This window comes from Salvelinus alpinus, chromosome 5 (assembly GCF_045679555.1).
Source record: "Salvelinus alpinus chromosome 5, SLU_Salpinus.1, whole genome shotgun sequence".
NCBI lineage: Eukaryota > Metazoa > Chordata > Actinopteri > Salmoniformes > Salmonidae > Salvelinus > Salvelinus alpinus.
In genome coordinates this window covers 103,499,353-103,513,982 of record NC_092090.1, presented here as the reverse complement: position 1 = coordinate 103,513,982, position 14,630 = coordinate 103,499,353, and positions in this window count along the sequence as shown.

Below are 14,630 nucleotides of genomic sequence, written 5' to 3'. Positions count from 1 at the left end.
CTCATTCTATAGAGCCAGTGTGTTAACTCTCTCATTCTATAGAGCCAGTGTGTTAACTGTTTTAACTCTCTCATTCTATAGAGCCAGTGTGTTAACTGTTTTAACTCTCTCATTCTATAGAGTCAGTGTGTTAACTGTTTTAACTCTCTCATTCTATAAAGCCAGTGTGTTAACTGTGTTAACTCTCTCATTCTATAGAGCCAGTGTGTTAACTCTCTCATTCTATAGAGCCAGTGTGTTAACTCTCTCATTCTATAGAGCCAGTGTGTTAACTGTTTTAACTCTCTCATTCTATAGAGCCAGTGTGTTAACTGTGTTAACCCTCTCATTCTATAGAGCCAGTGTGTTAACTGTGTTAACTCTCTCATTCTATAGAGCCAGTGTGTTAACTCTCTCATTCTATAGAGCCAGTGTGTTAACTGTTTTAACTCTCTCATTCTATAGAGCCAGTGTGTTAACTGTGTTAACTCTCTCATTCTATAGAGCCAGTGTGTTAACTCTCTCATTCTATAGAGCCAGTGTGTTAACTGTTTTAACTCTCTCATTCTATAGAGCCAGTGTGTTAACTCTCTCATTCTATAGAGCCAGTGTGTTAACTCTCTCATTCTATAGAGCCAGTGTGTTAACTCTCTCATTCTATAGAGCCAGTGTGTTAACTCTCTCATTCTATAGAGCCAGTGTGTTAACTGTTTTAACTCTCTCATTCTATAGAGCCAGTGTGTTAACTGTTTTAACTCTCTCATTCTATAGAGCCAGTGTGTTAACTCTCTCATTCTATAGAGCCAGTGTGTTAACTCTCTCATTCTATAGAGCCAGTGTTTTAACTGTTTTAACTCTCTCATTCTATAGAGCCAGTGTGTTAACTGTTTTAACTCTCTCATTCTATAGAGCCAGTGTTTTAACTCTCTCATTCTATAGAGCCAGTGTGTTAACTCTCTCATTCTATAGAGCCAGTGTGTTAACTCTCTCATTCTATAGAGCCAGTGTGTTAACTGTTTTAACTCTCTCATTCTATAGAGCCAGTGTGTTAACTCTCTCATTCTATAGAGCCAGTGTGTTAACTCTCTCATTCTATAGAGCCAGTGTTTTAACTGTTTTAACTCTCTCATTCTATAGAGCCAGTGTGTTAACTGTTTTAACTCTCTCATTCTATAGAGCCAGTGTGTTAACTCTCTCATTCTATAGAGCCAGTGTGTTAACTGTTTTAACTCTCTCATTCTATAGAGCCAGTGTGTTAACTCTCTCATTCTATAGAGCCAGTGTGTTAACTCTCTCATTCTATAGAGCCAGTTTGTTAACTGTTTTAACTCTCTCATTCTATAGAGCCAGTGTGTTAACTCTCTCATTCTATAGAGTCAGTGTGTTAACTCTCTCATTCTATAGAGCCAGTGTGTTAACTGTTTTAACTCTCTCATTCTATAGAGCCAGTGTGTTAACTCTCTCATTCTATAGAGCCAGTGTGTTAACTCTCTCATTCTCTAGAGCCAGTGTGTTAACTGTTTTAACGCTCTCATTCTATAGAGCCAGTGTGTTAACTCTCTCATTCTATAGAGCCAGTGTGTTAACTCTCTCATTCTATAGAGCCAGTGTGTTAACTCTCTCATTCTATAGAGCCAGTGTGTTAACTCTCTCATTCTATAGAGTCAGTGTGTTAACTCTCTCATTCTATAGAGCCAGTGTGTTAACTGTTTTAACTCTCTCATTCTATAGAGCCAGTGTGTTAACTCTCTCATTCTATAGAGCCAGTGTGTTAACTGTGTTAACTCTCTCATTCTATAGAGCAGGTGTGTTAACTGTGTTAACTCTCTCATTCTATAGAGCCAGTGTGTTAACTGTGTTAACTTTCTCATTCTATAGAGCCAGTGTGTTAACTCTCTCATTCTATAGAGCCAGTGTGTTAACTGTTTTAACTCTCTCATTCTATAGAGCCAGTGTGTTAACTCTCTCATTCTATAGAGCCAGTGTTTTAACTCTCTCATTCTATAGAGCCAGTGTGTTAACTGTGTTAACTTTCTCATTCTATAGAGCCAGTGTGTTAACTCTCTCATTCTATAGAGCCAGTGTGTTAACTGTTTTAACTCTCTCATTCTATAGAGCCAGTGTGTTAACTGTTTTAACTCTCTCATTCTATAGAGCCAGTGTGTTAACTGTGTTAACTCTCTCATTCTATAGAGCCAGTGTGTTAACTGTGTTAACTCTCTCATTCTATAGAGCCAGTGTGTTAACTGTTTTAACTCTCTCATTCTATAGAGCCAGTGTGTTAACTGTTTTAACTCTCTCATTCTATAGAGCCAGTGTGTTAACTCTCTCATTCTATAGAGCCAGTGTGTTAACTCTCTCATTCTATAGAGCCAGTGTTTTAACTCTCTCATTCTATAGAGCCAGTGTGTTAACTGTGTTAACTTTCTCATTCTATAGAGCCAGTGTGTTAACTCTCTCATTCTATAGAGCCAGTGTGTTAACTGTTTTAACTCTCTCATTCTATAGAGCCAGTGTGTTAACTGTTTTAACTCTCTCATTCTATAGAGCCAGTGTGTTAACTGTGTTAACTCTCTCATTCTATAGAGCCAGTGTGTTAACTGTGTTAACTCTCTCATTCTATAGAGCCAGTGTGTTAACTGTTTTAACTCTCTCATTCTATAGAGCCAGTGTGTTAACTGTTTTAACTCTCTCATTCTATAGAGCCAGTGTGTTAACTCTCTCATTCTATAGAGCCAGTGTGTTAACTCTCTCATTCTATAGAGCCAGTGTGTTAACTGTTTTAACTCTCTCATTCTATAGAGCCAGTGTGTTAACTGTTTTAACTCTCTCATTCTATAGAGCCAGTGTGTTAACTCTCTCATTCTATAGAGCCAGTGTGTTAACTGTTTTAACGCTCTCATTCTATAGAGCCAGTGTGTTAACTGTTTTAACTCTCTCATTCTATAGAGCCAGTGTGTTAACTGTTTTAACTCTCTCATTCTATAGAGCCAGTGTTTTAACTCTCTCATTCTATAGAGCCAGTGTGTTAACTGTGTTAACTCTCTCATTCTATAGAGCCAGTGTGTTAACTCTCTCATTCTATAGAGCCAGTGTGTTAACTGTGTTAACTCTCTCATTCTATAGAGCCAGTGTGTTAACTCTCTCATTCTATAGAGCCAGTGTGTTAACTGTGTTAACTCTCTCATTCTATAGAGCCAGTGTGTTAACTCTCTCATTCTATAGAGCCAGTGTGTTAACTGTTTTAACTCTCTCATTCTATAGAGCCAGTGTGTTAACTGTTTTAACTCTCTCATTCTATAGAGCCAGTGTGTTAACTCTCTCATTCTATAGAGCCAGTGTGTTAACTGTTTTAACTCTCTCATTCTATAGAGCCAGTGTTTTAACTCTCTCATTCTATAGAGCCAGTGTGTTAACTGTTTTAACTCTCTCATTCTATAGAGCCAGTGTGTTAACTATTTTAACTCTCTCATTCTATAGAGCCAGTGTGTTAACTGTTTTAACTCTCTCATTCTATAGAGCCAGTGTGTTAACTCTCTCATTCTATAGAGCCAGTGTGTTAACTGTGTTAACTTTCTCATTCTATAGAGCCAGTGTGTTAACTCTCTCATTCTATAGAGCCAGTGTGTTAACTGTTTTAACTCTCTCATTCTATAGAGCCAGTGTGTTAACTGTTTTAACTCTCTCATTCTATAGAGCCAGTGTGTTAACTGTGTTAACTCTCTCATTCTATAGAGCCAGTGTGTTAACTGTTTTAACGCTCTCATTCTATAGAGCCAGTGTGTTAACTGTGTTAACTTTCTCATTCTATAGAGCCAGTGTGTTAACTGTTTTAACTCTCTCATTCTATAGAGCCAGTGTGTTAACTGTGTTAACTCTCTCATTCTATAGAGCCAGTGTGTTAACTCTCTCATTCTATAGAGCCAGTGTGTTAACTGTGTTAACTCTCTCATTCTATAGAGCCAGTGTTAACTGTTTTAACTCTCTCATTCTATAGAGCCAGTGTGTTAACTCTCTCATTCTATAGAGCCAGTGTGTTAACTCTCTCATTCTATAGAGCCAGTGTGTTAACTGTTTTAACTCTCTCATTCTATAGAGCCAGTGTGTTAACTGTGTTAACTCTCTCATTCTATAGAGCCAGTGTGTTAACTCTCTCATTCTATAGAGCCAGTGTGTTAACTCTCTCATTCTATAGAGCCAGTGTGTTAACTGTTTTAACTCTCTCATTCTATAGAGCCAGTGTGTTAACTGTTTTAACTCTCTCATTCTATAGAGTCAGTGTGTTAACTGTTTTAACTCTCTCATTCTATAAAGCCAGTGTGTTAACTGTGTTAACTCTCTCATTCTATAGAGCCAGTGTGTTAACTCTCTCATTCTATAGAGCCAGTGTGTTAACTCTCTCATTCTATAGAGCCAGTGTGTTAACTGTTTTAACTCTCTCATTCTATAGAGCCAGTGTGTTAACTGTGTTAACCCTCTCATTCTATAGAGCCAGTGTGTTAACTGTGTTAACTCTCTCATTCTATAGAGCCAGTGTGTTAACTCTCTCATTCTATAGAGCCAGTGTGTTAACTGTTTTAACTCTCTCATTCTATAGAGCCAGTGTGTTAACTGTGTTAACTCTCTCATTCTATAGAGCCAGTGTGTTAACTCTCTCATTCTATAGAGCCAGTGTGTTAACTGTTTTAACTCTCTCATTCTATTGAGCCAGTGTGTTAACTCTCTCATTCTATAGAGCCAGTGTGTTAACTCTCTCATTCTATAGAGCCAGTGTGTTAACTCTCTCATTCTATAGAGCCAGTGTGTTAACTCTCTCATTCTATAGAGCCAGTGTGTTAACTGTTTTAACTCTCTCATTCTATAGAGCCAGTGTGTTAACTGTTTTAACTCTCTCATTCTATAGAGCCAGTGTGTTAACTCTCTCATTCTATAGAGCCAGTGTGTTAACTCTCTCATTCTATAGAGCCAGTGTTTTAACTGTTTTAACTCTCTCATTCTATAGAGCCAGTGTGTTAACTGTTTTAACTCTCTCATTCTATAGAGCCAGTGTTTTAACTCTCTCATTCTATAGAGCCAGTGTGTTAACTCTCTCATTCTATAGAGCCAGTGTGTTAACTCTCTCATTCTATAGAGCCAGTGTGTTAACTGTTTTAACTCTCTCATTCTATAGAGCCAGTGTGTTAACTGTTTTAACTCTCTCATTCTATAGAGCCAGTGTGTTAACTCTCTCATTCTATAGAGCCAGTGTGTTAACTCTCTCATTCTATAGAGCCAGTGTTTTAACTGTTTTAACTCTCTCATTCTATAGAGCCAGTGTGTTAACTGTTTTAACTCTCTCATTCTATAGAGCCAGTGTGTTAACTCTCTCATTCTATAGAGCCAGTGTGTTAACTGTTTTAACTCTCTCATTCTATAGAGCCAGTGTGTTAACTCTCTCATTCTATAGAGCCAGTGTGTTAACTCTCTCATTCTATAGAGCCAGTTTGTTAACTGTTTTAACTCTCTCATTCTATAGAGCCAGTGTGTTAACTCTCTCATTCTATAGAGTCAGTGTGTTAACTCTCTCATTCTATAGAGCCAGTGTGTTAACTGTTTTAACTCTCTCATTCTATAGAGCCAGTGTGTTAACTCTCTCATTCTATAGAGCCAGTGTGTTAACTCTCTCATTCTATAGAGCCAGTGTGTTAACTGTTTTAACGCTCTCATTCTATAGAGCCAGTGTGTTAACTCTCTCATTCTATAGAGCCAGTGTGTTAACTCTCTCATTCTATAGAGCCAGTGTGTTAACTCTCTCATTCTATAGAGTCAGTGTGTTAACTCTCTCATTCTATAGAGCCAGTGTGTTAACTGTTTTAACTCTCTCATTCTATAGAGCCAGTGTGTTAACTCTCTCATTCTATAGAGCCAGTGTGTTAACTGTGTTAACTCTCTCATTCTATAGAGCCAGTGTGTTAACTGTGTTAACTCTCTCATTCTATAGAGCCAGTGTGTTAACTGTGTTAACTTTCTCATTCTATAGAGCCAGTGTGTTAACTCTCTCATTCTATAGAGCCAGTGTGTTAACTGTTTTAACTCTCTCATTCTATAGAGCCAGTGTGTTAACTCTCTCATTCTATAGAGCCAGTGTTTTAACTCTCTCATTCTATAGAGCCAGTGTGTTAACTGTGTTAACTTTCTCATTCTATAGAGCCAGTGTGTTAACTCTCTCATTCTATAGAGCCAGTGTGTTAACTGTTTTAACTCTCTCATTCTATAGAGCCAGTGTGTTAACTGTTTTAACTCTCTCATTCTATAGAGCCAGTGTGTTAACTGTGTTAACTCTCTCATTCTATAGAGCCAGTGTGTTAACTGTTTTAACTCTCTCATTCTATAGAGCCAGTGTGTTAACTGTGTTAACTCTCTCATTCTATAGAGCCAGTGTGTTAACTGTGTTAACTCTCTCATTCTATAGAGCCAGTGTGTTAACTGTTTTAACTCTCTCATTCTATAGAGCCACTGTGTTAACTGTTTTAACTCTCTCATTCTATAGAGCCAGTGTGTTAACTGTTTTAACTCTCTCATTCTATAGAGCCAGTGTGTTAACTCTCTCATTCTATAGAGCCAGTGTGTTAACTCTCTCATTCTATAGAGCCAGTGTGTTAACTGTGTTAACTCTCTCATTCTATAGAGCCAGTGTGTTAACTGTGTTAACTCTCTCATTCTATAGAGCCAGTGTGTTAACTGTGTTAACTTTCTCATTCTATAGAGCCAGTGTGTTAACTCTCTCATTCTATAGAGCCAGTGTGTTAACTGTTTTAACTCTCTCATTCTATAGAGCCAGTGTGTTAACTCTCTCATTCTATAGAGCCAGTGTTTTAACTCTCTCATTCTATAGAGCCAGTGTGTTAACTGTGTTAACTTTCTCATTCTATAGAGCCAGTGTGTTAACTCTCTCATTCTATAGAGCCAGTGTGTTAACTGTTTTAACTCTCTCATTCTATAGAGCCAGTGTGTTAACTGTTTTAACTCTCTCATTCTATAGAGCCAGTGTGTTAACTGTGTTAACTCTCTCATTCTATAGAGCCAGTGTGTTAACTGTTTTAACTCTCTCATTCTATAGAGCCAGTGTGTTAACTGTGTTAACTCTCTCATTCTATAGAGCCAGTGTGTTAACTGTGTTAACTCTCTCATTCTATAGAGCCAGTGTGTTAACTGTTTTAACTCTCTCATTCTATAGAGCCACTGTGTTAACTGTTTTAACTCTCTCATTCTATAGAGCCAGTGTGTTAACTGTTTTAACTCTCTCATTCTATAGAGCCAGTGTGTTAACTCTCTCATTCTATAGAGCCAGTGTGTTAACTCTCTCATTCTATAGAGCCAGTGTGTTAACTGTTTTAACTCTCTCATTCTATAGAGCCAGTGTGTTAACTGTTTTAACTCTCTCATTCTATAGAGCCAGTGTGTTAACTCTCTCATTCTATAGAGCCAGTGTGTTAACTGTTTTAACGCTCTCATTCTATAGAGCCAGTGTGTTAACTGTTTTAACTCTCTCATTCTATAGAGCCAGTGTGTTAACTGTTTTAACTCTCTCATTCTATAGAGCCAGTGTTTTAACTCTCTCATTCTATAGAGCCAGTGTGTTAACTGTGTTAACTCTCTCATTCTATAGAGCCAGTGTGTTAACTCTCTCATTCTATAGAGCCAGTGTGTTAACTGTGTTAACTCTCTCATTCTATAGAGCCAGTGTGTTAACTCTCTCATTCTATAGAGCCAGTGTGTTAACTGTGTTAACTCTCTCATTCTATAGAGCCAGTGTGTTAACTCTCTCATTCTATAGAGCCAGTGTGTTAACTGTTTTAACTCTCTCATTCTATAGAGCCAGTGTGTTAACTGTTTTAACTCTCTCATTCTATAGAGCCAGTGTGTTAACTCTCTCATTCTATAGAGCCAGTGTGTTAACTGTTTTAACTCTCTCATTCTATAGAGCCAGTGTTTTAACTCTCTCATTCTATAGAGCCAGTGTGTTAACTGTTTTAACTCTCTCATTCTATAGAGCCAGTGTGTTAACTGTTTTAACTCTCTCATTCTATAGAGCCAGTGTGTTAACTGTTTTAACGCTCTCATTCTATAGAGCCAGTGTGTTAACTGTTTTAACTCTCTCATTCTATAGAGCCAGTGTGTTAACTCTCTCATTCTATAGAGCCAGTGTGTTAACTGTGTTAACTTTCTCATTCTATAGAGCCAGTGTGTTAACTCTCTCATTCTATAGAGCCAGTGTGTTAACTGTTTTAACTCTCTCATTCTATAGAGCCAGTGTGTTAACTGTTTTAACTCTCTCATTCTATAGAGCCAGTGTGTTAACTGTGTTAACTCTCTCATTCTATAGAGCCAGTGTGTTAACTGTTTTAACGCTCTCATTCTATAGAGCCAGTGTGTTAACTGTGTTAACTTTCTCATTCTATAGAGCCAGTGTGTTAACTGTTTTAACTCTCTCATTCTATAGAGCCAGTGTGTTAACTGTGTTAACTCTCTCATTCTATAGAGCCAGTGTGTTAACTGTTTTAACTCTCTCATTCTATAGAGCCAGTGTGTTAACTGTGTTAACTCTCTCATTCTATAGAGCCAGTGTGTTAACTGTTTTAACTCTCTCATTCTATAGAGCCAGTGTGTTAACTGTTTTAACTCTCTCATTCTATAGAGCCAGTGTGTTAACTGTTTTAACTCTCTCATTCTATAGAGCCAGTGTGTTAACTGTTTTAACTCTCTCATTCTATAGAGCCAGTGTGTTAACTGTTTTAACTCTCTCATTCTATAGAGCCAGTGTGTTAACTGTGTTAACTCTCTCATTCTATAGAGCCAGTGTGTTAACTCTCTCATTCTATAGAGCCAGTGTGTTAACTGTTTTAACTCTCTCATTCTATAGAGCCAGTGTGTTAACTCTCTCATTCTATAGAGCCACTGTGTTAACTGTTTTAACTCTCTCATTCTATAGAGCCAGTGTGTTAACTCTCTCATTCTATAGAGCCAGTGTGTTAACTGTTTTAACGCTCTCATTCTATAGAGCCAGTGTGTTAACTGTGTTAACTCTCTCATTCTATAGAGCCAGTGTGTTAACTGTTTTAACTCTCTCATTCTATAGAGCCAGTGTGTTAACTGTTTTAACTCTCTCATTCTATAGAGCCAGTGTGTTAACTGTTTTAACGCTCTCATTCTATAGAGCCAGTGTGTTAACTGTGTTAACTCTCTCATTCTATAGAGCCAGTGTGTTAACTGTTTTAACTCTCTCATTCTATAGAGCCAGTGTGTTAACTGTTTTAACTCTCTCATTCTATAGAGCCAGTGTGTTAACTGTTTTAACTCTCTCATTCTATAGAGCCAGTGTGTTAACTGTTTTAACTCTCTCATTCTATAGAGCCAGTGTGTTAACTGTTTTAACTCTCTCATTCTATAGAGCCAGTGTGTTAACTGTTTTAACTCTCTCATTCTATAGAGCCAGTGTTTTAACTCTCTCATTCTATAGAGCCAGTGTGTTAACTGTTTTAACTCTCTCATTCTATAGAGCCAGTGTGTTAACTGTTTTAACTCTCTCATTCTATAGAGCCAGTGTGTTAACTGTGTTAACTCTCTCATTCTATAGAGCCAGTGTGTTAACTGTTTTAACTCTCTCATTCTATAGAGCCAGTGTGTTAACTGTGTTAACTCTCTCATTCTATAGAGCCAGTGTGTTAACTGTTTTAACTCTCTCATTCTATAGAGCCAGTGTGTTAACTCTCTCATTCTATAGAGCCACTGTGTTAACTGTTTTAACTCTCTCATTCTATAGAGCCAGTGTGTTAACTCTCTCATTCTATAGAGCCAGTGTGTTAACTGTGTTAACTCTCTCATTCTATAGAGCCAGTGTGTTAACTCTCTCATTCTATAGAGCCACTGTGTTAACTGTTTTAACTCTCTCATTCTATAGAGCCAGTGTGTTAACTGTTTTAACTCTCTCATTCTATAGAGCCAGTGTGTTAACTCTCTCATTCTATAGAGCCAGTGTGTTAACTCTCTCATTCTATAGAGCCAGTGTGTTAACTGTTTTAACGCTCTCATTCTATAGAGCCAGTGTGTTAACTGTGTTAACTCTCTCATTCTATAGAGCCAGTGTGTTAACTCTCTCATTCTATAGAGCCAGTGTGTTAACTGTGTTAACTCTCTCATTCTATAGAGCCAGTGTGTTAACTGTGTTAACTCTCTCATTCTATAGAGCCAGTGTGTTAACTGTTTTAACTCTCTCATTCTATAGAGCCAGTGTGTTAACTCTCTCATTCTATAGAGCCAGTGTGTTAACTGTTTTAACTCTCTCATTCTATAGAGCCAGTGTGTTAACTGTTTTAACTCTCTCATTCTATAGAGCCAGTGTGTTAACTGTTTTAACTCTCATTCTATAGAGCCAGTGTGTTAACTGTTTTAACTCTCTCATTCTATAGAGCCAGTGTGTTAACTCTCTCATTCTATAGAGCCAGTGTGTTAACTGTGTTAACTCTCTCATTCTATAGAGCCAGTGTGTTAACTCTCTCATTCTATAGAGCCAGTGTGTTAACTGTTTTAACTCTCTCATTCTATAGAGCCAGTGTGTTAACTGTTTTAACTCTCTCATTCTATAGAGCCAGTGTGTTAACTGTTTTAACTCTCTCATTCTATAGAGCCAGTGTGTTAACTGTTTTAACTCTCTCATTCTATAGAGCCACTGTGTTAACTGCCAAGCTGTCTGGCCAATGAGCTGCCCCTCCCCTCCATCAACCGTGAGAATATCTGTGACTCCTGCTACTGCAGCAGTACACATCCAGTCCTGCCTGAGAGAGACACCAGCCCTGCCTGAGAGAGACTCCAGCCCTGCCTGAGAGAGACACCAGCCCTGCCTGAGAGAGACACCAGCCCTGCCTGAGAGAGACTCCAGCCCTGCCTGAGAGAGACACCAGCCCTGCCTGAGAGAGACACCAGCCCTGCCTGAGAGAGACACCAGCCCTGCCTGGAGTGCAGTGTCATTCACTGCTAAAATATCTAAAGGAACAAGCGACTTGATGACAACATGAAAAACTAACTTGGGAACAGTTCAACTGTTAGCAGGGTTGGTAGAAAGGTATATTTTCACAGCCTGGTCCCAGATCTGTAAGGTGGGGTTGGTAGAAAGGTATATTTTCACAGCCTGGTCCCAGATCTGTAAGGTGGGGTTTGGTAAAAAGGTATATTTTTATACGGCGTCCCGGCAAAATAAATACCAGTAATCCATCACAATAATTTTTTGAAAAAATGTAGGCTATAACAGCATTATTTCTCATTACCACATGTCAGAGGCATGTAAAAAAATATATATTTAAAAATAATGGTTTTGTAAACGAGTGATATAGGCTACTTGAAAGCGTGTGGTATATCCTACATTCCAAAATGCGGTGTGTTTCCAACGGAGAAAACGGACATTTAGCCGCGGCAGATATGAGTGACCAAGACGCACGCGGACAGCAGGGGACGTGGACATTCTGGACTAATGCCAAATGTCATTACACTTTGGGGTGTTTTGTGGCACATATTTCTTTCCATTCACTACTGTTTGGATGTTGGAAATATGTCGCAAGTGGATGACTGTGTCCCAGGTAGCCTAGTAAAGGGGCCCTTTTGAAGTAATTATTTGACAATTGTGACTGTTTATGCCACAATAGAAGTTAAATGACAAATCTTTATACCTAGGCCCACAGAGATTCTATAAAGTACCACATTATGAGTCATAAAACGTAGCGGTCAAACAAAAAGCAACTTTGAATATACATTTTGCATCTCGTAGAGATCAAGGCCAGACAGGTTGTGTTCTACGTCCTCGTGTGTTGTGTTCTACGTCATCATGTGTTGTGTTCTACGTCCTCGTGTGTTGTGTTCTACGTCCTCGTGTGTTGTGTTCTACGTCCTCATGTGTTGTGTTCTACGTCATCATGTGTTGTGTTCTACGTCATCATGTGTTGTGTTCTACGTCCTCATGTGTTGTGTTCCACGTCCTCATGTGTTGTGTTCTACGTCATCATGTGTTGTGTTCTACGTCCTCATGTGTTGTGTTCTACGTCATCATGTGTTGTGTTCTACGTCATCATGTGTTGTGTTCTACGTCCTCATGTGTTGTGTTCCACGTCCTCATGTGTTGTGTTCTACGTCATCATGTGTTGTGTTCTACGTCCTCATGTGTTGTGTTCCACGTCCTCATGTGTTCTACGTCATCATGTGTTGTGTTCTACGTCCTCATGTGTTGTGTTCCACGTCCTCATGTGTTGTGTTCTATGTCCTCGTGTTGTGTTCTACGTCCTCATGTGTTGTGTTCTACGTCATCATGTGTTGTGTTCTACGTCCTCATGTGTTGTGTTCTACGTCATCATGTGTTGTGTTCTACGTCCTCATGTGTTGTGTTCTATGTCCTCGTGTTGTGTTCTACGTCATCATATGTTGTGTTCTACGTCATCATGTGTTGTGTTCTACGTCCTCATGTGTTGTGTTCTACGTCCTCATGTGTTGTGTTCTACGTCATAATTATCTGGATGAAAAATACTCATTATTTTCGTTGATACTTTAAAGAAACACTAGACAGGACCAGACGTAAATGTTTCCTTGCTCAACAATAAACATTGATCAAGTTTACTAAATCTGTCCTGGTTTTATTTATGGTGGAATGGGATCGAGTGTAAGTTCCTGTTCTGTACCCTCTACGACTTGCTTCTTCATCCCACTATTTGGATCCTTTTTCAACTCAGTGACATAAATACAACACTTCACTACCTGTTCCATAGTGACATAGCTCCACTCCTTATTATAAACCTGTTCCATAGTGACATAGTGACATAGCTCCACTCCTTATTATAAACCTGTTCCATAGTGACATAGTTCCCCTCCTTATTATAAACCTGTTCCATAGTGACATAGCTCCCCTCCTTATTATAAACCTGTTCCATAGTGACATAGTGACATAGCTCCCCTCCTTATTATAAACCTGTTCCATAGTGACATAGCTCCCCTCCTTATTATAAACCTGTTCCATAGTGACATAGCTCCCCTCCTTATAATAAACCTGTTCCATAGTGACATAGCTCCCCTCCTTATTATAAACCTGTTCCATAGTGACATAGTGACATAGCTCCCCTCCTTATTATAAACCTGTTCCATAGTGACATAGCTCCACTCCTTATTATAAACCTGTTCCATAGTGACATAGTGACATAGCTCCCCTCCTTATTATAAACCTGTTCCATAGTGACATAGCTCCCCTCCTTATTATAAACCTGTTCCATAGTGACATAGCTCCCCTCCTTATTATAAACCTGTTCCATAGTGACATAGCTCCCCTCCTTATTATAAACCTGTTCCATAGTGACATAGCTCCCCTCCTTATTATAAACCTGTTCCATAGTGACATAGTGACATAGCTCCCCTCCTTATTATAAACCTGTTCCATAGTGACATAGCTCCACTCCTTATTATAAACCTGTTCCATAGTGACATAGTGACATAGCTCCCCTCCTTATTATAAACCTGTTCCATAGTGACATAGCTCCCCTCATTATAAACCTGTTCCATAGTGACATAGCTCCACTCCTTATTATAAACCTGTTCCATAGTGACATAGCTCCCCTCCTTATTATAAACCTGTTCCATAGTGACATAGCTCCCCTCCTTATTATAAACCTGTTCCACAGTGACATAGCTCCCCTCCTTATTATAAACCTGTTCCATAGTGACATAGCTCCCCTCCTTATTATAAACCTGTTCCATAGTGACATAACTCCACTCCTTATTATAAACCTGTTCCATAGTGACATAGCTCCCCTCCTTATTATAAACCTGTTCCATAGTGACATAGCTCCCCTCCTTATAATAAACCTGTTCCATAGTGACATAACTCCACTCCTTATTATAAACCTGTTCCATAGTGACATAGCTCCCCTCATTATAAACCTGTTCCATAGTGACAAAACTCCACTCCTTATTATAAACCTGTTCCATAGTGACATAACTCCACCTCTTATTATAAACCTGTTCCATAGCGACATAGCTCCCCTCCTTATAATAAACCTGTTCCATAGTGACATAACTCCACTCCTTATTATAAACCTGTTCCATAGTGACATAGCTCCCCTCATTATAAACCTGTTCCATAGTGACATAGCTCCACTCCTTATTATAAACCTGTTCCATAGTGACATAGCTCCCCTCCTTATTATAAACCTGTTCCATAGTGACATAGCTCCCCTCCTTATTATAAACCTGTTCCATAGTGACATAGCTCCCCTCCTTATTATAAACGTGTTACATAGTGACATAGCTCCCCTCCTTATTATAAACCTGTTCCATAGTGACATAGCTCCCCTCCTTATAATAAACCTGTTCCATAGTGACATAACTCCACTCCTTATTATAAACCTGTTCCATAGTGACATAGCTCCCCTCATTATAAACCTGTTCCATAGTGACATAGCTCCACTCCTTATTTTAAACCTGTTCCATAGTGACATAGCTCCACTCCTTATTATAAACCTGTTCCATAGTGACATAGCTCCCCTCCTTATTATAAACCTGTTCCATAGTGACATAGCTCCCCTCCTTATTATAAACCTGTTCCATAGTGACATAGCTCCCCTCCTTATTATAAACCTGTT